Source organism: Mastigoproctus giganteus, chromosome 6 (assembly GCF_048544385.1).
Source record: "Mastigoproctus giganteus isolate SK-2022 chromosome 6, ASM4854438v1, whole genome shotgun sequence".
NCBI classification, from domain to species: Eukaryota; Metazoa; Arthropoda; class Arachnida; order Uropygi; family Thelyphonidae; genus Mastigoproctus; species Mastigoproctus giganteus.
The window spans coordinates 129294668-129322353 of NC_143580.1; the positions used below are offsets into that span (position 1 = coordinate 129294668).

At 35.3% G+C, this 27686-nt stretch overlaps 1 protein-coding gene across 2 annotated transcripts in view; it reads right to left on the bottom strand.

The window, feature by feature from the left end:
- The window catches only part of LOC150084574 (RNA-binding protein Pasilla-like), a 328124-nt gene that overhangs the window by 209250 nt on the left and 91188 nt on the right, over positions 1-27686 (bottom strand). The window lies entirely within an intron of this gene.

Genomic DNA, 27686 nt, shown 5'->3' on the forward strand with positions numbered 1-27686 from the left:
TCATAGACTTAAACATTCTTCTTCATACATACTGAATTTTATCAGTATGTAGGTTATTCCTGCATACTGATAAAATGTCATCAAGAAATTTAGCTATATAATAGCTAAATTTCATATATACAAAAAAAGTGAAGAGTAAACGGACACAGTGCTCTGTCAGACTTTTCTTAACCCTGGGCCTAACAGGGGATCTCTGGGACCTTAAACACTTTCAGCGATGTCATGCTCTTTGTCTACTAGGTTCATGCAGCTATAACACCCAATACCTTTCAATTCAAAAATGTTTTCCTTGATTTCTCCACTGAAAATCTAAAAATCTGTTAGTTATAGAACAAACAGGAAAAATGCTGGATCAAGTTAAGGCTATTCTCATGATTACCTGCATATTGAAACACCAGAATTTAAAATTACAGTCACATAAATTACCATACCATGAGACCTGCCTCCAACTTTGTAGTTAACCTCCCATCACTGGTACCTTCAATTTAACAAAGTTAATCACATGGTATTTGTGAGTTTTTCCTTTTTGATTTAATTATAAAAAATTAATTTTAGCTTTTTCTTACTGAATCAAAAACAGTGATCCATTAATTATGATTTGGGAAACTCAATTTAAAAATATCAAAATGAAATATATTAAACCAAAAATAATAATACTTTATATTGTATTTGTCTGAATTTTCAAGGTCACCAATCCCCAGATTGAAATCCAGATGCTGGTATGACATCTGGCAAACACAATATAGACATCTGTTTATTTGTATTGTCAGCTGTCTTCACTAGTGTATCCAAAGTTATATTACAAGATTAAACACCTGTCTCTGGCATCTCACAGATGAAAAGTGGAAATCTGTCTGCCTAGAAGTTAGACAGATGCTGTTGCTGTCTTTTAGATGTTGGAAAAAATTAAAAATATGTAGAAAGAACTAAAAGAACCTAAGATCCAAATTCCCTGGAGAATTTGGATCTTAGGTTCCAAATATAATCTTAGGTTCCATAATGCAAACTAAAAATGTGGAGATATGAGGGAACCGCGAGTCCTAACATGGGACTTTGGTAAGCATCATCAGTTGGTTTGTATGGTATGCTTGTGGGAAGAGACCGTTTTATAAAAGTGAATCTAGTTCCCATGTTGCACATCAACAGCATGAGTTGGAAGTTTAATATTATTCAACTGCCATATTTGTTGGAAAATAGACAGGCAGCTTAACATTGAGAATGAAGTTGTGAATTTTTACAAAACCATCCAACAGTCAAAGAATCATAAGTAACTTGTAATTATCTAAGCCTACTGAGGTATTATGGGAAAAGGAATGTGTAAGATGGTCAAGTTCAGCACAGGAATTATTTGTACAAAAACTGACTTGGTGACAGTAAGCTCTGGTAATCAACTGTGTTAGAACCATATTTTACAGGCAGTATGTCTATATAACAGGCATTACAATTATGATGGCACTGAATAAGAAAAAATATGTTATTAGTAACTACAGTAAACTATAAATTCCTGCACTTTACAATCCAGAAATATTAAGAAAGAAATTCAGCACTCATACCAACGATTGCATTTGTTGTTAAAAATCCATGCAAAAAAAAGTGACATTTCTTTCTTTATAAGATGCTTAATGGACTACCTTGTCTTTTAATAATTTGTTTTTGCAGCTAGCAGGATTTAAACTGCATTTATAGATAATGCACTGGTCTTAATTCCCATACCAGAACAAACCTGCCCAATGCAATGAATTGCCTTTGCACTGCACTATTTTAAAAAAGTTGATCAGGCCAAATGGTTAGTTGGAAATTTGTTCAAAATATCAGGCTGCTACAAACTCACCACAAACATTCACCCTGTGCAATCCCTTACAGTTCTGTCAGCTGGAGGTGGTTTGACACAACCTGTTTCAGAATTGCCTTGTCACTCATTAGATAACAAGTGGTCTCTAGTGACAAAACACTCAAAGAAGCTGTTCAATGCGTGCAGCCATGAAGTATACGAAATCAGTTTTCAAAGTTGTAATACAGTTAAAGCAGTCTGATAATAATATCAGGGCAACTCATTACAGAAACAAGGCTGTTCTACTGTGAGAATCAAGACCACTTTGTACACTTTCCACTGTATTTGCTGGCTGCAAATGCAGATGAAAAGACAAGATAACCTTAAGTATTTACAGATGTAAATAAGTTCAGTAGTTTTCACCTCTCTAAAACCCAGAAATTTTTAAAATCTAGGATCTATCAATCCCCAAGGTATTCATTTCATTTAAGTAACCTGATAGCTAGTCACCCCCCCCCATGCTTTTGCATATATGTGACTAATTCTCATTTGCCTTTACCAAAATCATCAGTTGGTTATTTATGAATACAAAAGCAGAGACTTCACTTTGGGTCAACTTAAATAAAATGAAAAATAAAGAGATTTGATAAAACCAAGAGTGACCTTTGGCCTCATGACAGGGGTGGTCCATCACACCCCCCCCCCCAACCATAAGTTACCATCCCCACTATGAGAAGGTAGGTCTCTACTATCTTTTGTACTCAAAAGTGCAAATTAGCTTCAGTCAAATACTTATAAGACCTACACCTATGGCAGAAACATCCCATCACTGGACCTTGTCACCGAACAGCACTTAAGACTACCATAACTGCTGCATTGGGCCAGGAACACTCCCAGGTTACAATTATAAAGTACCCATAATTACAAGATGACATGGCACCCTGAGCAACAGCCTTCAACACTGCATGGACAACCACACATCAACCTTATTAGGTTATGTGATCTTATTCACCCCTAGTGGTACTCTGGGTCAGCATCACCCTCGGAGCACCACGATATGGATATAACTATCCACAGTCTGTCTGCCATCTCACCATGTCTAGGACTTGGGCATATTGCGGACAGCAGCATGCTCTGAGGAGGAGGCTTCCTCCTCCAACAGTTCATACTACGCCAGGAGGATCATTTATTTTAGGACATTCCTTGTAAGAGTGGTCATGCCCAACACAATGCCCATATAAGCCATCGCTCCAACAATATCTTGCCACACGGCCAAAGTCCATGCTGCAAAAGGTCTGTATAGGGACCAGGAGTTCCTGCAACCTGTGCAAACACCAGTCCATATAAAAACTCTTGCTCTAGATATCAAATCTTCCTAATTTGTCCAGAACATTCTATCATAAAGTTATAAGTTGTTTTGTCCTTTGCCTTGTTCCCTGAAAGCACACAAACCAGTGAGCAAAAGTGATATCCTGAAATTGCAGAGTCTTGAAATTTATTTGTCACAACTGGTTCAGTAAATAGTCATGAGTAACTGCCATCAATATCAAAGGTGGCCATCTTCGGATTTTGCCTGGAGGGTCTATCTATCTCTATGCCAAAGTCAGTGACTTTAACAACAGGTTATGAACTTGGTGATATCTTCCTCTATGTGTACCTCCAGCACCATGCAGTTAACTCTAATTGTTCTAACAGAGATAACTTTCGTCATCGAGGACCAGGCATGCAGACTTGAGGAGCTCGTTCTTTACTTGCTCACTAGATATGGACCTGTCTGTTGGAGTCTTGACAATAACAGTCTTAGGCTTATCCTGCTCATACTGAACATCAGTTTGAGCAGCATCAACATAGGTCTTGGGCTTTGTTCTGAACAACACCCTGAGAAACATGAGACTGATAGTCTTGCAGTCTCTAAGTCATCCCATAGGGTTAGTATGTCCACTATCACCTTTTCAGACAGGTCTAACTCATCATCTATAATAATGTCTCGTAGCTTTTGCATCGCCACCTTCAGCCTAGCCAGATCATCGGGTCTCTTATCCAATATACAGTAGACTTTCAATTTTCTGGGATAGAGGGTAAAAAAAAGTTCCAGGATAATGAATTTCCCGGTTAATCCAAAAATACAGTAAGTCCCCGACATACGTAAGAGTACATTACAGAACTTCTTACATAAGTAGAGTTTTACGAACTTGGGAATGACTAAAATAATATTGCTACCTATATCCCTGATATGCCAAAATTACAAAAACCACATAATATCCTCAGAAGACTGAAGAAAAACAGTTATGTATTTTTAATTAGTTCAATCAAATTATCTGGGGGCAGCAGTGAAGTAGTCAGAGTGGCACATAAGAAAAGAAAACATAAAAGGAAGAAAAAAACGCATGTAATGTAAAAACTGATGTGTTTCATAGCCTTGGTTATTATAGTTGACTTCATCGGTGCCGATCTTTTCACTGCTTCTCGTATTCTGTCTAACGTAACGTAAGTCGGAAGCTACATAAGTCTTGGACTTACTGTATTGAAAAATGTTCAGAAACCTACGTAAAAAGTATGGCGATAGATAAAAAATGAAAAAAACTTCATATGCATGTCCAATACGATGCTTCCCATTATTTTTTATGATGTCCATTTTAAATCAAATAGCTTCCCTTTATTTTTTACAGTGTCTCGTATCATTTGGTCACCAACATTATAATGGTTCTTTAGAGATTTAACAGATACACCATTTTCAAACTTTTGAATAATTTCAAGTTTTTGTTTTATTGAAAGCACAACTCTTGCTTTTGCCCATGATTTTCGCGATTTATAAACAAAAAATAACAAAAAAAAAAAAAAAAAACCAACATCCCTGACATAGATAATGAAACAAAATTTGTCCTTTTGTGGTGCAACGAAACAACAATCGACGCGACTTACTAAAACAAACTAAACTAAAGATAATACACTGGTGTGCAAAACTTAAGGACCAACATTATTTCTAAATGTTACAACCACAAAATCTTTACTTAAAGTAATTTTTACTGATGAGAGTAGATTCAGTCTCAGCAGCAATTCTGGTGGGAGGTTGGCACACGGTATCAACCCACAAAGATCACTGAAATGGATCGATATGGCTGTTGTTGTTGTTCTCATCTGGGGAGGTGTTATCTTGAATGGACGTACACAACTCCAGATACTGGAAGGCGGTACTGTAACTGGCGCACGCTACTGTACTGAAGTTATCTTTCTCCATGTGCATTTGTTCTGAGGTGCCATTGGCCCCCAGTTCGTGTTTATGGATGATAACACCACACCCCATCGCACTGCAACTGTTGATATGCTTTTGGAAAGTGAGGACATTATTCGTATGGATTGGCCTGCCCATTCTTTCTATCTAAATCCCATCAAACACATATGGGACACTCTGGGGAGATGCCTAGTGGCACATCCACACCCACCAGAAAATGTTCATCAGCTGAAGATGGCGCCGACAGAGGAGTAGACGATGTTACCGCAAGAACTTATCAACAACATTGTTCTAAGTATGGACAGGCGGTGCAAAGCCTGAATTGACATTAGGGGTAGCCATATCTACTGAGGACCACCTCTTCCCTTTGTTCCATCTTTGGCAGTGATGCATCTGTATCATGGCAGCCAGTGCTATGTTGTCATTTTTGAATAAAGTCCCACTGTACCGTTTTGTTTCCGCTGTTGTGTCGGTGTTGTTTCCTTCACCATTTCTGTACCTCACGAAGTTCCTTTGGCATGCTTTTCCCATACCCAGGCCACTCCTATGAGAAGCTACAGGTGAAAACCTGACTGGTCCTTAAATTTTTGCACACCAGTGTAGGTACACTAATCTCCCAATGACGACTTATAACGGCACTTCTTATCGCTTATTTACGACTTGCAAAACATCTGTTTATACATATTCTAGTTATTACTTGAATTTTATGATTTTTTTTTTTTTAATTTGGAGTCTTCAAGTGTCTCGGTTAATCTAATCCCAGTAAATCGAGAGTCTGCTGTATTCTACCATCATGCTTCTCAACACCAGCTTCGCCAGGAGAGATGTCATCCTCAGACCACAACTGTGGTCCCTTTACGCTGAGCTTCTAGTACGCATCTGTCCTCCACTGAGCCCGCAGAGCATCGCAAAATAGCAAGGTCTATATCAGAAGACCTTTCCAGTTTTAGAGATAAAAGTGACTTTCTTACACTTCTTGGATTTGTCATCTGTACTCTTTATAGTTGAAACCTTTTTCTCAGGACCTCTCATCCTACAATCGCTCTGTGCTCTTCAGACAGGGAGAATTTTTCAGATTGTTCTGGAAATCCCCAAGGAATGCCAGACTTTAAAAGATTTACTGTAATAAGAAAAATTATCCTAAATGCTGTATTCAAGTGTCTTTATAGCTATTAAAATGTGTGCCAAATACACTAAAAATAGAAGGGAAAAAAATTGGATGATATCAATATCAGAAAAAATTCTTTTAAGTCAAAAGGCTAATTAACTTATATATTATCATTGTAGTAATCTGTGCAATGGGATGCTTCAGTGCTGGGGGAGGGAGTTTAACCTATTTGTTACTTCTCATACTGTAACGTGAATAAGTTGCAACAAATCTTTCCTCTTGGAAAATATGCTAGTTAAATATTGTAGTTCATTCTGGAAGTCATTTTCTCTGAAGCAATATTTTATTGCACTGTACATTTTGCATACAGAATGGATTTCTTAACTCTAAAGATGGTGTAAATGAAAATATAAAAACTTCCACGTTTTTCCTGTGTTTGCATCTTTCCTATAAATAAGGTTGAGCTAATTATTATATTTAAAAATACTGAGATTTGAAAAATTGATATTTTCATTATCTTCCAATTCTAAAGTGTATTTTAATCTGTTGTGTACTGAGTTAACTTTCGGAAATAAGCCAGTGATAGTACTGTAATCAGATACCATTAGGGCATCATCTGCATACTGGAAGTCAAGGGAGGAAGGAGGGTTTAGAATGCTATCTTCTATGGATATTGGATATATTTCTAAGAAATAACAATGTCATATTTTCAGCACAATTAAATTGCTTGAACGAGGTTGGCTGTTATGTCCAATATCTTACAGATGCTCAGCTTTTGTCAATTCAGCTTCATTTTTTGTTAAAACTGTCTTACCTCTCACGAAATATTCAAAATTTAGAATTTTAAATACATCACATACAAATAAATTTAAGTTAAATTATTTGGTAACAGTATCTTAGCATCATTTGATGCACTATGCTTTTATACTACTGAAGAGATATAGAACACACTTTAAAAAAGTTATATAAATTGCTTATGCAAGGCACAGCTCTCAATATTAACAGTATTTTGAAATTAACTTTGTTTCAGATATTAGATGTTTTCCTCTTCTTTCTTGAAAAACATTCCTGGAGTGCTAAACATTCTTTCTACATAATCTGATGATGGCAGAGTTTGGTGTTATAGTGTAAAACCAGAGATTTCATAATTGGAGAGTTGTTTTGTGGGGAGTTAATAAAAAGCAAGATCCATATTTTCATGACCTGTTTCAAAAAAAAAAAAAAAAAAAAAAATCATCGTCCCCTTTGGTTTCAAGAAAATATTTTTGGACTTCCTGCCAAATAACATTTTCTAATTTGTTCTTCAGTGACAATTTATTTTCAACCTTCAGTTTAAAATTAAGTACAATGGCTGCTGCAATGTGATATTCTTATTTATTAAAGCAACTTTCAAATCTAAATAGAAAGAAATATTTACATATTTAAACGAATGTTTCATAAGGCTTATACATATTGCATCCAAATTCTCAGACTAACTTGTTTGGCATCTGGTTATGTAATAGCTTTCATGCTATTTTTACGGCAAGCATCAACACTATTTCTGTGTGTCTTGAGTTACCAACAGAGTTATAACCAGTAGCACAAGTAATGGAATCTTGGCTAAACCATGTTTCAGCTAAACACAGTCATATTCAACATGTCAGAGCAAGGTCAAAAGAGAACTCAACTTATTACCTACACTTCTAACATTTTGGAGAAAGCATCTGCAGCCACCATTTACTAATTTTCTGGGGGAAAAAAAAACAAAACAAGAGAGACATTTTGATAGAATATATAGAATGCAATGACTTGAAGGAGAAGAGCTACATGGTTATACTAACCTAATCCACTGCAAAACTGATTCTCTATTTTGAAAACAATAATTCCCGAATTTTGCTGCTGAAAATTCCCGAAATTAAATAATTAAACTTTTGCCCCACTGGCACATCTAATTATGCACAAACTCACCTGTGCTAATCTCAGTGGGAGGATTTAAATTTAATCCTACCTGTAATTTGCATGCTGTCCTGATTAGAAGCCTTCTAACTTCTGGAAACACAACAGCAATGATGAATCAGTTGCTCTGTTGGTTGTTGTAGAAAGAATTTCAGCAACAAATTGAGATATATATTATTTGGTTATAACTGAAAATATTTTATTTTATATACATATATTATTAACAAATTTCTTATGGATTTTGTATATATATGAAATGAAATATTTAATAAAATCAACGGTTTTTGCCACTTGAAAACATGTTTTCAAGTGGCAAAAACCGTGGTGGGCACCTGACAGGTGCCCATTTTCTTTTTAATTTCTGGAAAACATTTTAGGTTTTTTTTTTTAAATTCTGCTTGGACAATGCCGATATTTCATCTTCTCTTAATGGATTGCAATGCTTATTGTATGTAACTTTAAAAAAAAAAAAAAATATATATATATATATATATAATAAAATAATTTTTTTAAAACAATCTCTCTGTTTTACACCTTTTTATTTTAAAAAATGTAATAATTTTGCTAAAAATTACAAAAACAATTTTATACATAAAAAATAGAAACATCACTCTCTTCCATTTTCCAGTGTGCGAAATTTCAAACAGCACATGTGCATATATTTCTGCTTATTATACATATAAAAAATTATAAAAAAAGTTAAAAAAGTTAGGTATATTCCATAGTATTAGTTACTTTCATTTTCAGGTATATTTCAAAATTTATTTCAAATTTGGCACCCTTCACAGCTCACAAAATTTGAAATTAGATGTAGTAGTAGTATTATGTGTTGCTTCCCACAGAGTAGCAGCTATTTTGAGAGATTATAGGATTTTGTACCATCGTCTTTATGTTGTGTAAACAATAATAAATCTTTCAAAAACAACTAAGGTAGGGCAGTAGATGTTTATTGACGAATGGGAGAGGAAAAACAAGTAATCTGAAACTTTAAACACAGAATTAATGTTTGTCTAGTACCATTTCATTCTTTAAGGAAAATCCAAATAGTTACAAAAATAGCGGTGGGGCAACTGACAGGTTTCCTCCACTGAATTTATATAAGAAAACCATAAGAAAATCACTTCAAAAACAATTGCAATAAAATTTTGACTATATCCAGGAAAGTAGAAAGAATTTCAGCTTAAAATTTCATAAAATTCAGGTTTTTAATCATTGAGTAATAGTGTGAATGCAAATATTATTTTCAAGGGGTACCTGTGAGATGACCCACCACTACTGCCAGGTTAAAAATTGGATACTTTTCTCATTTATAGTTTGTACAGATTTATTTTCAGTTCCTTTTTCTAGAATTCCTGGTCCATTCAATACAAACTTGCTTGTGACCATATAATTGGAGGAAATAGTGATTTTGCCTGAATAAGCGGAAACCTAGTAATCACAAAGATGAATCTCTTTGGGCATTACAGACATAAAACATCTGCAAAATAAACACGTCAACTTCACTGACATTCAAAAATGGAATACCAAATAAATATATCACACATTTTTTACTAATCTTACTCCAAATTTTTATATTAACAGATAAACTCTAATTCCTGGATTCTCAGAACACAGCCTGCCATAAATTAAACTGATATCTAGTAATACCAATTTCATGCAAAACAGCAATGTCAATTGCCATCCCAAAACCAATAACAATAGACAAAAGCCTTGATACTAAGACAATGTGCCCTTTTTGATTGAAATATTAATTCATTTATTTTAAAAAAGTACATTTACATTCCGTTTTGGAATGTTCAAAATGTTAATGGACAAACTGTATACATACTGTACAGTACATTCATGGACAAAATGTACAAATAAAATGCTAAGGGAATGTAATGCCATCCCAGCAGAACATGTAAAATAAATAGCTGCCAAAAGTATTTTGCACAGTAACTAAAAAGTTCCATAAAAATAAATTCCTGGAATTAAGTTGGCATAAAAATTTCATGTTACAGTAGTAAAACAAAATTAACCACAATATTGTCTACTGCATATATAAAATTTTCTAAATATGTAGTGCTCAAGGTTAACAACAATAAAGTATTATTATTTCTTGGAGGGAAACTAGTTAAACTGGCCGAAGTCATTTCTCGTAATTATAAATATTTCATTTAACGTTTATTCACATTAAGGTATAGTTTAGGGCTAAAGCCTCAGGTTACGTAAATAGTTTAAATAATGTAAAAGTCAGTGCTGCATTTGCATCATTTCTGTACATAGCCAACATAAGTAGTTATAAATTGGCATCATTAAGTATATCCCATATTGTGAATACCTTCACAACGAGTTGCCATGATATTACACTACCTTGAATAAGTAACGCTTCATCATAGGAGAAGGCTATTGTTACTTATTCTCAGCAGATACCATCACCCATACGGCAACGTTTTGGAGCTTACTGGCTCCTCATCAGTGGGTGGGCAGGTACCCTGGTGTTGCAATGATGACAACCCAGTTGTGAAGTATAAATCCACAATATGAGAGATGCCTGATGGTGTGGAGTAATTTAGATTACGGTATAGTTTAGGGCTAAGGCCTCAAGTTATATAAACAGTTTAACCAATGTACAAGTTAGTGCATTTGCATAATTTCTGTACATAGTCAACTACATAAGTAGTTATAAAGATATACTTAATGATGCCAATTTATAACTACTTATGTAGTTGGCTATGTACAGAAATGATGCAAATGCACTAACTTGTACATTTGTTTATTCACATTCAAATTTCTAGCATAAAAGTTAACTTTTATACAGAAATGATTACTAGGCTGTTCTATAATTCCATCAATAACTTTTTATTTTGTATTTCAATGCACAATCTGAAAAAAGACAATTTACGATTTCGCAAAATAATAATGGATACTCTTTTGCATGCTGATTATATATTACGTATAAAAAGAAAGTAGGGTCTTTTTTAGGAATAGCAACCAGCAGTTGGGATCATATTACATATCAGATTATAGGATCTTAATAATCTTTGTGCACAAATTATATAAACCATGCCCCACTCAAAATACTCCCATTTTGGGAAATTCAAGTAATACTCCGAAAAAAAAAATAAAAAAAATTGCACCAATTTTTTTGTTCAGATTTATTTTTCTTAGGAAAAAATTTACAAAAATGCAAGGTATTATTTTTGACCTTAACATGAAATTGATTAGTTTTACAATTTTTTTAACTTAATTAAGTTAATTGGTTACTTGTTGAAAATAAAGTAACAAGTTAAAACTCTTCAAACATAACTTTGTAGCTTAACTTAGTAACTCATCAGCCAAAAAAAAAAAAAAAACCTCCCAGATCACCTGTCTATTCCCTGAAACAGACATTCCCTTCAAACTACTGACATTCACAACAACAAAAGTTTGTTTCAACAATCAATTACCCACTGGCTGATGGCAAACTTCTACACATCTATCCTGCAACCATCCGTCCTCAATTTGAATTTATGTCCCCTAATGTGTGTAGTCTGGGAAACAGGAATCAGCATTGAGCTTACTCAATCCATTCAAAGCCTGAAATACTTCAGTCAGATCACCTCTCAGGTGCATAGTATCCAGACGTTGCTACTTGCAGAATGGAAGCCTTTCTTGGTGAATGCATCCTTTTGTTGCACTCACCAAATCTCATTGTCCTTCTCTTAACACAAGCAGATCCACATCCTTCTTAAAATGAGTCCTTCAGATCTGTAGTACTCAAGGCGCACTCTAACCAAGGCCTTATACCAGGGGTGGGCAACGTCCAGCCCCACGGGCCAACTCTGGTCCGCAAATGTGCATAATCCAGCCTGCAGTTATTTTCGAAATATATATAATAGCTTGCTGTTTATTACATATATTTTTGTAATAATGGAATTTGAGGGAAATTTATAAAATACTCTGCGCATTGCTACAACAAATATTGATCCAGATATCGATTCACTGGTAAAAACAAACAGTATGAAATCTTGCATTAAATAGTATAAAATTAAAATATTGCCATTTTTGTTACTGGAATTGTATTTGTATTTTGTTACTATAATTTTAATAAAATTAATTATATGTACATGTATGAATAAATATTACAATAAATAACATAACAAAAAACTGTTTATAACAATTTTTTTTGTTATACATAATTTTTTTTAATAATCCTAAAAATCGTGGACAGCTAAAAAAAAAAAAAAAAAAAATTTTGGCCCACTTCTACATCACAGATAATTTTATTTGGCTTGCCATTTATAAAGGTTACCCACCCCTGCTTTATACAATGGTTAGGGGGTGAGGGATAATCACCTCCTTATCCCTGCTAACAAAATTCCTGTATATCATTGAAAAAACCCAATGGGCTGTTCTTCATATCTGACTTCACAATTACTCCCAGATCTTTTTCATTTTCCACCACCCCGAGTGCAGTAACACACACTTGGTACGTTATTAATCTGGATTTACTACCCATATGCACTATCTTACATTTGTCAATGTTAAATTTCAACTGCCATTTCTCAGCCTACCTTGTTGCAGCAACTTACGCTGATTACTGTCATTAACCACCTGCCAATCTTTGTATTATCTGCAAACTTAGATATTAAGCCTGCTATACATTTATCAATCCCTTAATAAATACAGAAAACAAATGGGGTCAGCACTGCACCACGGGGGACTCCACTAATAGCATTAATCCACGAAGAGCAGTATCTATTGATAATCAGTCTTCTCCCAATCACCCATCCTTTATCTATAGCAGTAACTTGCCCTTAATGCCACACCACTATAATTTAAACAACAGCTTTTAAGAGTATTTTACAAGTCTATTACAGCAGTCTTCTACGTGCAAAAGCTAATATAAATTTTATACGCAACAGCAAAAAATTATTTTTTGCTGGAACATAAAAAATAAGCTAACAGATGTGTAATTACTCATCATCCTTTATTCCCCCCCCTAGGGAACTGGGGGATACTTGCACATCTCTAGTCTATAGAACCTCCTTTGAATCCAAAGATTCTCTCATTATGGCAAAGAATTTGCCTACCTCCTTTGTTCCCTCCATTAACATAATTGGATAGATCCCATAATTCCCAAGTGTTTTTTTTTTATGTTTAGCTTCAACAATTTGTCTTCCACTTTCCTATGTTATTACAAAATATATCCCCTTTCCTAAAAATTTCCTTGTATGAATGTAGAGGCAAAATAGCTGTTCAGTTTGTCAGCAACCCAAGAGGTATTATCAACCATTTATCCATCCCCGTTCCAGTGTTTACATAAATAGAGGTCTCTTGATATATTTTTTTTGCATCCCTTGCCAAAGCCTTCTCATAATCTGCCTTAGCTTGCTTAACCTCCTTTGTAACTTGATTGCAAGCTAGTTTATATCTACTGCAGTCTTCTGTAAGACCTGATAATTTATATTGAGCCCATGTATTTTTCTTTTCTGCCACAATTTTCATTAGTTCATCTGACATCTATTTATGTCTAAGCCTTGAACAGTATTTCTTAATTGATATGAAAAGCCCAGTAGCTTGTTTGATGCTTCATTAGTTACAACATAATTTTACGTTGGAACTAATGAAGCCGAAAAGCCCAATCCACAGTTGCCAAATATTTTCCCCCTTGTTTCTGTTTAGACCACTGTCTAAATTTCTTAATATAAAAGGCTACTTTTATTTATTTTTTTCCAAAGCCTCTTCCCTCACCCAAAGTTCCTATCACTATATGCCTGAATGCATCCCAATACATGTTCTGCTAATTCCTATTCTATAGTGTTCCCTTTATGTGTTTGTTGTATTCATCTATGTGCACTTAATATTTTCCTGCAGAATCGCCTACACACGCTTTCCCTCATTTACACATATTTTTGTATATTATATGCACTGGTGTCAGATCTTTGAACCTAGCCCCCACCCCATCTTACTAATTGGCTTTAACTTCACTTTTTTTTTTCCATACATACCTTTTACGTATGAAATTAATACTGCTGTTTTGTAATCCATATTGTGAATTCTGTTATTGTTCAAATATTTTTCTATGGCTCTTATTTATTAAATTACTTGGGGAGCCCACAATTTAATAATCCTTTGATAGAACTGATTTCCTCTACAATTTTTTTTTGTCATTATTGCAAAGTTTCAAACATTTATTAATTAAAATTTTGATAATACGTTTTAATTTTGTGCATGTGCAAAATTATTATTAGATGCAAAATTTATGCATCAGTATATCCATCAGCTTTCTATAAACCTAAACAATCTCTCCTCCTCTTCAAGTCATTAGGACATCCAAGAAATGTAAGATACTACTGGCCTTGATCTAAGCTTAATCTTAATGGGTCTGATGAATGCTTTTTAAATGTTCTTCAAATTTATATAATTCTTCTGTCCACGTCCCTAAATTACCCCATCTTCCGCAAAATAGACACATAGGGAAAGCCTTAAAGTGGCCTGCCAGATGGCAGCCCTCCTCAAAGTTTCTCTATAAACATATCTAGCCACTATAATTGGTAATAATGTATTCCTCACAGTATGACCTATCTTTTGTATGTATATTTTAACTTCGATCTTAAAATAACCTGTGACACTCTTACTTCTCAACCAGCGACCGTTCTTTCTATGATATTAACACGGCAGTATCATCCTGTTCCCTCACAGGACCAGCAGGAAAATTTATTGTTGGTAACTCATTAGTTGGGAATGAGTAGTTGTTACACTGTGAACATTCTCTGGTGTTTTTAGTCTTCGACTTTCTGCATTTCTGGTTCGAGATTCAAACTGCGAAGTTGAAGAATTGAGTTCCACAGAATACGAATTTTTTGAAAAATTCTGCTGTTTTATTGAACTAATTAACATATTAAATTGTATTCAATAAATAGCTTTATAGTCCTAGTCATATTAGCATTAGCAGAGACATACAATGCAAGAAAGCAAGATTATGCAGCATCAGCCAAAAAAAAAAACCCCTCCCATTTCACCCATCCATTCGTTCCAAATGACTGTATGGCTCAGCCTTAAATTTATTTAGGCTATTAGCTTCCACAACAAAAAATGTAAGCCTGTTCTACCTGCTAGCTAAAGGCAAATTTCTGTACATTATTCTACAACTGTCTTTCATCATTATGAAACTGTGTCCCCCCCCCCTCAGGTTCTTAGTCTGAGCAAGAGGAAGAATCCCATTAGCTTTCAGCTTGCTCAACCCATTCAAGGCCTTATACACCTCAGTCAGATCACCTTGCAGGTGCCTACACTCCAGGTGCTGCAATTGGCAGAACTTTAAGCCTTTCTTGGTAAGAGCACCCCTTTGTTCCCCTCACCAATCTTGTTGCGCTTCTTTGTACTCGTTCTAGCAACTCTACATCCTTTCTAAAATGAGGCCTCCAGACCTGTACACAGTACTCTAGGTGTGGCCTGACCATTGCCTTGTATAACAGGATAATCACCTTCCTGTTCCTGCTAGCAAAATTCCTATATATCATTGACAAGACTCCATGACCTGCCCTGGCAGCCCATCTGCACTGTTCAGCAAACTTCATATTTGACTGCACAATTACCCCCAAGTCTTTTTCACTTTCCTGGGTATAGTATCACAGAGTTGGTATATTTCTCTTCGGTTATTGCTACTCATAGGCAGTACTTTGCATTTGTCAATGTTAAAATTCAGTTGCCACTTCTCAGACCATTTTCCCAACTTATCTAGATCCAGTTGGAGTAGAATACTGTCTTTACTGCACAATTACCCCCAAGTCTTTTTCACTTTCCTGGGTATAGTATCACAGAGTTGGTATATTTCTCTTCGGTTATTGCTACTCATAGGCAGTACTTTGCATTTGTCAATGTTAAAATTCAGTTGCCACTTCTCAGACCATTTTCCCAACTTATCTAGATCCAGTTGGAGTAGAATACTGTCTTTACTGTCATTAACAACCCTGCCAACCTTTGTATCATCTGCAAACTTGGACATTAAACCTGATATACCTTCACCAATATCATTGATAAATATACCAAACAACAACAGGCCAAACACCAAACCCTGGGGAACTGCACTAATAACATTTGTCCATGAAGAGCAGTGTTTATTGATTACCACTCTCTGTCATCTCCCACTCAACCATCCCTTTATCCATTGTAGCAACTTACCCTTAAGGCCATACCTCTCCAATTTGAACAGCAGTCATCCACATGCAACAGTATCAGAAGCTTACCTGAAATCCAAGTATATGATATCAAAATTATTTTTGACATTCAGTTCCTTTGTGACCACATCATAGTATCCAATCAAATTGGTCACACAAGACCTCCCCTTTAACAAACCTATGCTGTGACTTAACTATTACTGAAGTTTTGTCTAGATGATCCTTCAATGCTTCTTTAACCAGTGATTCCATTATTTTCCCTGGAACACAAGTTAAACTAACAGGTCTGTAGTTATTTGTGTCACCTTTTGAACCCCCTTTGTGAATTGGTGATACATTTGCATACCTCCAGCCCATGGGGACCTTCTCTGAGTCCAAGGAAGCTCTCATAATTATGGCTAAGGGTTTGCTTACTTCCTTAGCTGCCTCCTTTAATATAACTGGATAGATCCCATCCACCCCAGGTGCCTTCCTTATGTTTAACTTGAACAATTTGTCCTCCACTTTGCTCTCAGTTATTACAAAATCACTTAGCTCCCTGTTAGCATTTGATAATCTTCTGGCACTCCCCTCATTGAATGACTCCTCATGTGTGAATGTAGATGTAAAATACTCATTCAGTTTATCAGCTACCTGAGCATGATCATCAATAGTCAACCCATCTATGTTAAGTGGTCCAATCTGATTCATCCCTTTCCTTCTAGAGTGTACATAAGTAAAGAACTCTTTGCTGTTTTTCTTTGCATCCTTTGCCAAAGATTTCTCAAAATCTGCCTTCGCCTGCCTAACCTCCTTTGTTACTTGATTACAGACTAGTTTATACCTGCCATAGGCTTCTGTGTCACCTGATATTCTTTATATGCATCCCATACATTCTTCTTCTCTGCCATGAGCCTCATTAATTCATCTGACATCCATTTAGGCCTAAACTTTGAACAGTATTTCTTAGTTGGAATGAAAAGCCTAGTAGCCTCCAAAATTAAGTCACTGAAGGCTTCCCATTTAGAATTCAATGTTGGTAGCATCATCAGTTGATCCCACTGCACTGAATTTAAAAACTATCTGAGACATTTGTAGTCACCTTTACGAAAGCAAAAGCCCTTTCCTTTATCCTTAATGGTAGTTACATCTTTAATTAATTTCCACATCAGTACATTGTGATCACTGTCACCCAGTTGTTTCTTTATCTGCAAATTCTTAATGTATGAATAATCACTGCTGATAATCAGATCAAGAGTACTCCCTCTGGTGTCCCTCGAACATCTTGCTGTAGAAAACAGACATCCAATAAATCCACAAAAGTCTTGCTAGTGCGCGAGTGACCAAACCACAAGTTCCAGTCAATATCTGGAAAGTGAAAATCTCCCATTATAAGACGTTCTAATTTACTGGCTCACTATTTCTCTGCACAGTTGCTCATTATACTCATCAGATTCATTAGGCCTATAACACACACCTACTCTCGTTTTTCCTTTCCCAGTGCTTATTTCACACCAAACAGACTCAACACTGCATTGTCTACCAATATCAATTGGATGCACTTCCTTAGATATGTGTTTCTTAACTAACGGTATAACCAGTGGTGAGCTATAGTGGGCTCGCGAGAGCCCATTGTTATTTTTTTTGAAAATTTGCGAGCCCATAGTTGAAACGATCATTTATTTTACAAATTAAATCCTGAATGCAATTATTGAGTATCCAATGCCGAAACTACGGTTGGGCAAGTGGGATCTCATTCCCAGTAATTTAATGGCACAATCAATTGGCTATGTACTTTAACCATTTAGCACTAATGATCGATATCCTGCAGGAGCTCTCTTACCTTTCAGAAGCTTTGCAGAATCACTATGGTAAAAGCAGATAAATTAATTATTCTAACTGTCAACGCAATTGCTAATTTGAAAATTTCTGAAGCAAATTGTGAAGCTAAAGTTGACAGCATGTTGAAGTTGAAAGAATTTGAAGGAATCAAAATCGAAAGTAAAAAAAAATTACCTCGTGCCAAATTATTAAATGCATTATTTTATCCTTAAAGGATAAGTTATTAATGCAACAGGGTGATTTTAAATTAAAAAATAAAGAAAATTAAGATAACATTGAAAGAAATTTTAAACATATGCTACCCAAAATCGTGGAATGTGAAAAAAACTTTCATCTCGGTTACAAGATGTGAAAACCGAATAAGAAATTTAAGTTTTCTGATAAAATATGAAATAAAAATTAATGATTTTAGAGATTTTGTCGAAAACAGTTTATCTTTAAAATCGAGTGAAGTTTCATTTTCAATTAAGAAAGCCAGAAATCCTTTTGAAACCATTGCGATTAGCAGTGCTGAAGCTGAGTGAGCTTTCAGCATAATGAATAATATTGTGACAAATGAACTCGTTGCAGATTATGATGACCATACATCTAAATGGAAAACCATTGCTTCGATTTGATCCGGATCGTTACGTCAAATCATTCCTCTGTAATCATCCCTCAGCTATTGAACAAAGCAGAAGATCGACAACAAATATTAATAAAGAAGTAAATTGGCAATTTTAGGAATCAATTTTTCTTGAATAGTTGTGAAATAATTTTTTTTCATAAAATCTGTGATTTTTTTGTGTATTTTTTCTGGAAAGTTTGTTTTTTATGTAATATTTGTTTTTATATTGTGCAATGTTTTGTGATGTGGGAAATATTTCATGTTAATTTTTATTTGCATTATTAAAATTTTAAAAATGTATCCATTATATTTCCCTAGTTGTTAAAAAAAAGACCAATAAAAAGCTGCACGTGTGTCGAGCACGCGCAGTAGATGGTTTATGCGAAACATCCGTGTTTCTTTTAGGAATTTTGATTTGTATATATTGATTACAAAATAAGAGCTTTTTTTATTGTAATTATTTTATTGAGCATTCACAGATTTTCATAATTTCTGGAAGACAAGATACAATGGATTTATGATAAGTATAGTAAGAGATGTATACTTGCAAGTGCAACATATCTAAATATCTCTGTAACCAACTGATGTACCCGATTGTGTATTTGAAGCTATATATGCAGCTGTTAGGGGAACTTAACAATGGAATGTAACGAAAATGTGAGACAAAAAAAAAAAAGAAAGTGATTACAAATATTTGTATTGTTGTAATCATACTTACTGTGGTAGTAACTTCAGGAAGCATGATTGTGACGTCATACTATTCAAAAATTCTAAAAAGTTAGACTCCAGACACTGTTGTATTCAGTTACCATCGTAAGGTGAGGCATGACAACCAGGATTTTAAGTTTGTTTTTTTTTTTTTTGATAGACCTAGAAACGTTTTACACATTCACTTACACGCATGGTTAAGGGAGGCAATAAGCCGAATGTGTCCACCCCCTAAATCAACCCCTGACTCGAGACATCATACCGGTCACGAAAAATGCATCACGCGTTCTAATCACACTACTAGTAGTGCGAGCGTGGGAAGCGCCTCTAGTGGAAGCCGCTGATGACGTCACTTCCGTGACTGATCAAATTTACTCGGTAGAAAGTTGGAAAAACTGCAAGCCCATTGTTAAAATATTCACAGCTCACCACTGGGTATAACCCCATCCTCCCTTACTGTTCTGTCTATCCTTTCTGTACACATTGTACTCCCCAAATTCCAGTTCTGCACTGCTTATGTCTGCCACCACACCTCTGATATCCCAACATCTGCCTTTAATTCCTTGACTAGCACTTCAAACTCATCAAATTTATTAACTCTACTCCTAGCATTGGTGTACATGCAAGTATACATGCATCTGTTCCTACTCTTAGTTACCCTAACACAGCCCATTTATTTGTTCCACTTTGACTCCCAGCAGTCCTGGAAATCTCCATTACCTTGCTTTCCAGGCTGCTGCTCATTCTAATATTAACAGGGCAATATCATACTGTTCCATCATGGGACCAGCAGGAAAATTTATTGTTGATGACTCATTAGTTGGGGATGAGTAGTTGTTACACTATGCACCTTCTCTGGTTTTTTTAGTCTTCTATTTTCTGCATTTCTGGTTCGAAATTGCAAACTGCGAAGTTGAAGAATTTTGAGTTCCACAGAACAGACAAGTTTTTTTGAAAAATTCTGCTGTTTTATTGAACTAATTAAAATATTAAATGGTATTCAATAAATTGCTTTATAGTCCTAGTAATATTCATTAGTTTGTTTTTAAATTTAGCTAGAGATTTTGTAAGTTATGATTTAATATAAGTAGAACCTTTGTATCGGTGATTTGGCAAGAATACTGTATCTCGTAACTTATAGTGTAGTGAATGGTAGATGAATTCTAGTATTTTTACTGTGGTAAATAGGTATCTCAAAAGTTCAAATCATGAAGGTTGATGTTAATTAGGTAATTTTATTATCTATTATAATTAACTTATAACTTTAAAATGTAAAAGTATAGGGTAATACATATAATGCAAACTTGATAGCATAATACAAAGTAAACTTGATAGAGTAATAAATACAGCCACTCCCTAACTTATGCAAGTGTTGCATTCCTCGGAACTCTACATAAGTCAAATTTTACGTAAGCTGGAATTTCCCTAAAGGCTTATACAGCACTCGCAACTATGCACACTGCATAAATTTGATTGAAGCAAAAAAGAAATGTTCGATGAACATGTAAATAGAATTATTTATTCAATTTTTTTATCTCATGCACATGAAAAATTTCAAAAGTGTACAAAATTACAAAAATTTTACTTTAATGTTGTGGAAACCAGCACCATGCTTGAATCTATTAACCCGTTGCTTGCCACAAACTTGGCTTCGGGTCAGCCATACTTATCCTTAATATCTTCATTAATACTTCTTGCTTTTGCATGAATGGCCATTAGGCTCAGGTGCACTTGCTTCTGAATCTGATTTTCCATCCATATTATTAATAGCTTTACCATCTTCTATATATAGCATCTGAATGCCGTTTTATGATCCCTGTTGATCTTAAATGTGTTGATCCTTTAACATGTTCTTTCATACATATGCACTGTCCTTTAAAATAGTATTCCTTGTAGAAGTAGCAAGACCTAATTCCTGTGCAATAGATGATAAACTTTGTCCTGCTTGTTACTACTTAATTTTCATCTTCATTTCTAAATCAATTTTGTTTCATTTCCTAGCACTGCCAGTTGTCGCTGGTTGCTTTCTCTTCATCATTGTAATAAGTAAATAGGAATGAAGAGATTCTGAAAATTTGTTTTTTACATGATTAAAGATTTCAGTGAGGGGGAAACACACTTCAACGTAATAATGTAAAATCCCACAATTCCAGTTACTGGTATTATCACAAATGCAATAAGATCGAATTTACTACTCGTTTCACTAAGAGAAAAGCCCAATAAATCAGAAAATGCAAATTGTTTTTATTGTTTTATGGTCGTGACCTCCAGAAATGTGCTTTAGAAAATATCACAAAGGCATTTAAAATTGATTCTTATTACGGAACGAATGATAACGACAAAAGTGTAGTGCATGTAAACATGTTGGCCATGTGTTTTGTTTTTACATCCTTTAGTTAATTGATTTTTGTGTTGTGCTTATTTGACATACATTTAACTAATACATAAAACTAATCCTAATAATTCCATTATAAAAATAACCTTTTAGGGAGTGAAATACTTAGTTATACAGTGAATACAACTTCTGAGGTTTTGGAACGAATTACCAAAAAAAAAAAAAAACAATGTGTTATTGGGTTCACATTACAATATTTTCCCAATATATATTTATTCAGTTTGCACCAGACTGCAAAAACTTATGTAAAGTCGAATTTACATAAGTCGAGGAGTGCCTATATAACCTTGATGGCTTCTGTAAGCTTGATAGCATAATACGTATTATTGCTGCATAACTGGTGAATTGAGTAATGTTATTATTGCATTTAAGTATATTATTCTGAATTATAATGAATTTAAATGGAAATCACACTCCACATTAGAGCAGCAAAGCAACAAGCTCAAAGTAGCAGAGGTAATGACTCGGGGGGGGGGGGGGGGAACTGCTTTTGTTTGTTTGTATTGAGGTTTAATGGCGCATGGACTACGGGGGTCATAATGCGCCAGTTCATACGGTGTTGGGGGGGGAACTGCAGGAGTGATTCTCTTGTGATTCACAGGTTAACAAAATGTGCCACTTGTGCAGTGTTTGTGGATCTTTCTGTAACAGCATATGATACATGCCAAAGGGGATTGTCTTTGTATGTCTTTGCTCAGTACAAATAGAAAAATTAGGGCCAACTCAGCATTCTGATGGTCATTTATGAGAAACTGAAGGGCAGTGTGAATGCCCTTGAAGGAATTAAAATGGGACCCCACCAAGCTCTCGGATGCTCAAGTCAATGCCACAGCTCAAACTGGTGGATCAGACAATACACTGGCAATCCCCAAGGCAGAATGTACTGGAACCATAGGAGGTGGTTATTGTCGGTGGCTCTATTATTAGGGAAACAGGAAATGTGTTGTGCAAGAAAGATAGGTAGAGGAGGTCAAGCATACAACTGCAAGAATAAAAGTATATGATGCTGTAAAGCAGATATCTTTTAAGTGCACAAATGTAATATAGTAGTTAATTACTCTTAATGACATTAAGAGAAGGGGATCTGCAGAGTTACTTAACAGTAAGGACAATATTGGGAAAAAGTCACCAGTTAGGAATAAATTTTAAGATGTCTGCAATTCTGTCCATGCCAGATTGGAGAGTATACAATGACAGCCTTGTCAATCAATTTGTCCCTAGAGAGACTGTGCAAGGTTCATGGGGCATAATTTTTTCACAGCAGGATCTTGCTCATTAACAGGAGAGATTGCTTTTATAAGGATGGAATAGAATTACATAGAAAGTGTGCAAGAATATTTGGCATTTTCCAAACCATCAAAAGCTAGATAGTCTGGAAAACATCTAGCTTTGGAAGGGGGGGGGGGAATACACAGATAATAAATTAACAACAGTCATAGGTAATGAAGAAATTAGATTCTTGCCCTACTTCTATTAGAATGTGCAGCAGCCAGGAAAGAAAGGTGTTGAAATTTCAAGGCCTCCTGTGAGTCATCATGGAACAATTAAATATGGTCTGTTGTTAGGGTGATTAAGAGTAGGATCAGGTGCATGTATACTTGCAAATAGTCATACACCAATGCTAGGAGCATAGTAAATAAATTTGATGAATTTTAAGCACACAAGTCATTAAATGCAAACATTGTGGGGATATCAGAGATGTGGCACATAAAGGATGCAGATTTTGAATATGGTTATGCAATGTGCACAGAAAGTACATGGTAGGAAATGGAAAGGTTTATGCTTAATTAAGAAGCACAAAATCTAAGGCAGTGCATCCAGCTGACATGGGTAGCCAGTGCAATACTGAGTCAATCTGGTGTCACCTAGAAACTGGGAGAGCAAAAATCAGGAGTATATTATAGGCTTAATGACTCTGCTAAATACAGTGAAAAACTATGCAGAGAAACAGAGTGGGGCAGTAAATCTGAATGTCTTATAGTGGGAAATTTTAACTTTCTATATACTGACTGAAACTAGTGGGTTGGTCATTCACACACTAGCAATAATCATGTAGAGTTACTGGATGATTTTCTAGAGTAGCAAGTTAGAGAGGGCAAAAGAGAGAGAGTAATACTGTTGATGTGATTAACAGCAGTGTTAATCACATCAACAGATGCATTAAGATGCATCAATTCATGCATTAAGAATCTGCAGATAAATGAATTACTGGGTGATAGTTATCACAGTGCATTGATATGGGATTTACTTAAAAGATAACTACCATCAGTGTTGAAGGAAAGGATTTTTGCTTTTCTAAAGGTGACTACAGTAGTCTCTGACAGTTTTTAAATTCTTTACAGTGGGACCAACTGATAATGTTACCATCAGTAAAATTTTAAATGGGTAGCTTCCAAGGAAATAATCAGAAAAGCTACTAGGCTTTTAATTCAATTAAAAAATACTGTTCAAGGCTGAGACCTATATGGATCAGATGAACTAATGCGACTAACAGCAGAGAAGAAAAATGAATGGGATGGATATAAATTATCAGATGACACAGAAGCCTATGGTACATATAAACTAGTCTATAATCAAAAGGGGGTCAAGGCAAGCTAATGCATTTTATAACAAATCTTGGAAAAAAATTCAAAGAAAAACATTAAAGACTGTAATGTAAACACTAAATGGAAGGGAATGAATCACACATTGGCCTACTTAAATATGGGATACACTTAAACAGAAATGGCGCAAGAATATTTGCTGATGCTATCAAGGCAGTATTAGGTGGGCCGGAAAACTGCTAGCTTAGGGGGGGTTACACGGACTAATAAATTAACGGTAGCCACTGGCAAAGGTGAAAGTGATTCTTGCACTGCTTCTATTGGAATGAGCAGAAGCCTGGAAAACAAGGTGCGGGAGATTTCGGAGACTGCTGGGAGTCATCGTGGAACAAGTAAATACATGGGATATGTTAGGGTAGCTAAGAATAACAGCAGGTGCATGTATACCTGCGTGTACACCAATGCTAGGAGTTTAGTAAATAAATTTGATGAATTTGAGGTCTGGTTAAAACATCAAAAGCAGATAATGTGAGGATATCAGCGACATGTCACACAGATATAAGGAATGCAGAACTGGAATTTGGGGAGTACAATGTGTACAGGAAGGAAAGACAGGATAGGAAGGGAGGAGGGGTTATGCTATTAGTTAAGAACCACATAAAATCCAAGGAAGTACAGCCTGTCGACATAGCTGGACAGTGCAGTGTCGAGTCAGTTTGGTGGGATATCAGCACTGGGAAAGCAAAATAGAGGAGTAAGAGTGTGTAGATGACTTTGATGAGTATAATAAGAAACTGTACAGAGAAATAGAGTGGGCCAGTAAATCAGAGTGTCTTATAATGGGGGATTTTAATTTCCCAGATATAGACTGGAATTTGTGGGTTGGTCACACACACACTAGCAAGGCTTTTGTGGATTTATTGGATGACTGTTTTCTATAGCAGCATGTTTGGGAGGCAACCAAAGAGAGTAATACTCCTGATCTAATTATCAGCAGTGATTCTTCATGCATTAAGAATCTTCAGATAAAGGAACCACTAGGTGGCACTATCATCAGGGGTAAAGGGAAGGGTTTTTGCTTTCGTGAAAGTGACTATGGTGGTCTGAGACAGTTTTTAAACTCTATACAGTGGGACCAACTGATGACTGTTACTAACAGCAAATTCTAAATGGGAAGCATGGGCACCGGTGGTGCAAGTGCACTACGTTTGGATGTCGAAGTAATAAACAATTTTTAATATTCTCATTAATTTATTGAAACATTCAAAAAAATACAAATTCTACAAAAAAAACCAAAAATATTAATTCAAAAAATTAATTAAAACAAGAACAAAATTAAAATGACTCTTGCAAAACATAATTAGATGTCGTTAATTTTCATCATCTTTAAATAAAAATTGCAATCTTCTCAGCTTCTCTGCAAATATAGTTTGATATAGTTGGTACCATAAAATCTTTGCCAATTACGAAATTTCGCTCCTTTTTCTTTTTTCCTCTGCCTGAATGTGCTCACAATCTGCTCATTACTTTCTCCCACCGATCATGAAATGTTTACTCGGCCGTACACGTAAATCAGTCAAACTTAACTTAAGGTATCGCATGTATTCGAAAATTTGTTGAACAAACCATTTATTCCCACATGCGCTACCTTCAGTCTGCACATGTAGCACAGTGGTATCATCACCATCCTCCCCACACAGAGTGGAAAAGGCCAGGTTTGAGAAGAGGAACTTTTATGGGTTTTTTCACTCCGTGGCTGAGTTAGTCAGTCTCAGGCTTAGATGGCAAGGTTTTTTTGTCCAGAAAAACAGGCAAATTAACTACAGAACACATGCAACATGGGCATATGTAATAACTTACCAGGTGACCATAGTGTAATACAGTAGAACATCAATTATCTGAACTAATTGGGCCTAAGACTGGTTTGGTTAATCAAACAGATGTGACAATACCCAGTTTATACAAAACAAAGTGTAATTAGGCCTATAATTAAATTATAGTACGCTAGGTTATTGCTACTGTATTTTGAAATGCGAAGTATATTATAAAAAATGACTGATTTAGGAAATGGTTTGTACATAATAACCGAAACATTTTGAAGAAACAATGTATATTATATATCACATTTATTTTGAGCTTACCTAATTGTTTTTCATGGTTTCAACAACAAATCACACTTTTTTTTCCTTTTTTTTTTTACATAAACAGATATAAACAAGTAAATTCACACATATAAGAGTATAATGAATCTTGGGAAGGTTTATTTTTTAAAATATGTAATCTTGTATTTTTCTTTGAACCACGGATGATTGTAATTTTTTTGTGGCAAGGTCTCTCACCCTCTTTAATAGCAATATCTCTGTAGAACTGCATTCAGACAGTTGCTCACCCAATGCCATTGCAGCTTCTAGCCAGTGAAGGCCTCCACGTGAGCAGGCCCTGCTCCCTCTTCTTTGTCATCAGAATCATCTTGGCTAAAGTCAGCACGTTCTTCATCCTGGTTTAATACAACAGTTCTTTCTTCGGTTAATATGGATTATAATATGGATATATATAATATAATATGGATCAGCATCCTTGTTTAACCATGCCTCTGCATCATCTTGCCCACATTGGAAAATCTGGGAATCCCTTGAAATAAAGTTACAATCTCACCTACATCTTCATTCAAATCTTGCACAGGTTTTACAGTCTCTTCGGCAGCACCCCAAAGATTATGCCCTGCCTTTTTCAGATTTCTTTCTGACAACATGTTCCAGGCATCTGCTAACATACAGCAACAATCCTTAATGTTGAGCTTCCTTGAAAACTCAACCGAGTTCTCTTCATCTCCCTCTGGTAGCAGCAAGCGATGCAAGACTTATTTTTTGTACATCTTTTTTAGCTTTTCTATAACACCTTGATCCATTGGCTGCATCAGGGCTGTAACATTTGGTGGTAAAAACCTGACAATGAAGTTTTCGTCAATTGAATTTATTTTTTCAAGAGGAGGGTGGGATGGTGCATTGTCGATAATAAACAAAACTTTACCAGCTTTACTCTCATTTTCTTGATGCCTCTTCACACTTTGAATAAAATCTTAGCTAGACCAATCCAAAAAAAGTTGGAATTCATCCAAGCATTTTTCTGTCCTTTATATCATACTGGTAAACACTTTACACCATCTTGGATTTCCCAATCACCAACAATGGTAAAACATACTGTCCACTTGTATTTGAACAAACCATAACTGTAACATGCTGTTTGATAGCTCTGAAATGAGCAGCAGCCATTTCGCATTGTGATGCAAGTGATTTACGAGGGAGTGACTTCCAATTAAGACCAGTTTCTTCTGCATTGTAAACATAGTGCTTGGAAAACCTTCCTCTGCCATTTTCTTTAAAATGCTTCTGGAACATCACCTGATAAAGCTTCTCCTTGAA